Here is a 1,898-nt window from a genome sequence, read left to right as displayed (position 1 = left end):
AACAAAGCACATCGATGTAAGATACCATTTTATTAGAGAATATGTTGCAAATGGTACCATTAAGCTAATTTTTGTTCTAATAGAAAAATAATTAGCTGACATTTTTACTAAATCTTTGGATGAAGCTAATTTCACTTGACTTGTAGGTGAAATTGGTATGCTTAATTTTTCATCCTAAAGGCAAGAACTCAGCTAATATTTTGTAGCAGATTAATTTCTGATAAATCAAGATTCATTTGATTAGTTAGAAATTAACTAAAATATGAATTATAAATATTTCAGATTTCTCTGCATATTTATTTTTCATTTTTTACTTATTTTCAACTTGGAATATTTCAAATTCTAAGTAAATTGTCTCTTTGTTAATTCATATTGTCAATATATGAAATTAATAAAAGATAAATCTCAAAAGCAGCAAAAGTATATAGAGAACTGAGTTCTCGATAAGTATAAATGACTTCTCGATAAGTCATTATGAGACTTCTCGAAGTAGTTCTCGATAAGTTATTTTTGACTTCTCGAGTAAGACATCTCGATAAGTCATCTTGACTTCTCGATAGAGTTCTCGAAAAGTCTTTGTTAGAATTCTCACGGACATCTCGTTAAGTTATTATGAATTCTCGAATAAGGCCATTACTATACTTCTCAAATGAACATCTCGATAAGTCACTCTATGACTTCTCGATAAGAATTGTAGAGTTCTCGAGTAATCTACTTTGAGTTCTCTACAAGTATAATTTAAACTTATCTTTAACCCAGACTGAAATAATTTTATTTAATAAATTATTTTAAGTATGATACTTTTGATAAAATTTATTATGATTTTATTTTGATTTATTCAAATAAAAATTGGAAACAATTCTGTGATATCCCGTATTTTCAGAATTATTATTATTATTATTTGAATATGTTTATGTGATTTAAAGAATAAAATGGTGGATATTTTATTCCTATTTGACGAGTTGTGTTATTAAATGGTAATGTGCTAATTGTCGAGTGTTATATCGATCCTTGTTAATATCTGAAAATATTTCCTTAAATGTATTATTTTCAAAAGTTTATTTGAAAACCGATCATTTTATTGGTATCGGTAAATTGAGTTCGTTTAGTAATATTCGGGATTGGATGGATATTATGTCTGTTATGTGTTGTATGTAATATTAATTGTGTGGGACTCAATTGTGATTGAGGATTATTTGTATTATTAATTATTGAGTCGTATCGTTTTGTTTTTGTCTTTAAAAGTGATTTTATTGAAAATTTAATTTCATAAATATTTAAATTATTTTAAAAATTATTTTTATGACTTTATAATTACAATAATTATTTTTGGGATTTTATAAAATTTAGAAATCAATATTTCATCAATTATTTAGCCCTTTATGATTTTCTGATTTCATTTATTTGTAAAATCCGTATTTAATTCCATAATTCTTCAAAAATTATGAAACTCATATTTATTCAAGTTTGGAATATTCTGAGAATTTTAAAATTATTTTGGGAATTTTTAGGATTAATTTTACCCGCGCGTTGAATCGTTTAATTGCTAAAAGCGGGTATAAATTGCGTTTCAAAAATTGTTTTAAAATTTCGAAATTTATGTTTTTATAAACTTCGGGATATTTGCAATATTTTAAGACTATTTTCGTAATTTTTTGAATTTGTTTCAAGTGCAGCTCGGTTCATTAATTGTAAAATGCGGGTATAGAGCGCAAGTCAAAAATATTTTAAAAATTATGAAAATTTTATTTTACTAGTTTTCTAATTATTTTGAGAATTTTAGAATTTGTTTGGTAATTTTTCTGATTTTATTTACCGGTGCGTTTATTCGATAATTTAAGAAATGCGGGGCAAAACAAATTTTCAGGTATAAATAAGGATATGTTGGTTCTGTTTAA

This window comes from Apium graveolens, chromosome 9 (assembly GCF_009905375.1).
Source record: "Apium graveolens cultivar Ventura chromosome 9, ASM990537v1, whole genome shotgun sequence".
NCBI lineage: Eukaryota > Viridiplantae > Streptophyta > Magnoliopsida > Apiales > Apiaceae > Apium > Apium graveolens.
The sequence above is the reverse complement of the archived record's forward strand: the minus strand, read 5'-3'. Positions refer to the sequence as shown.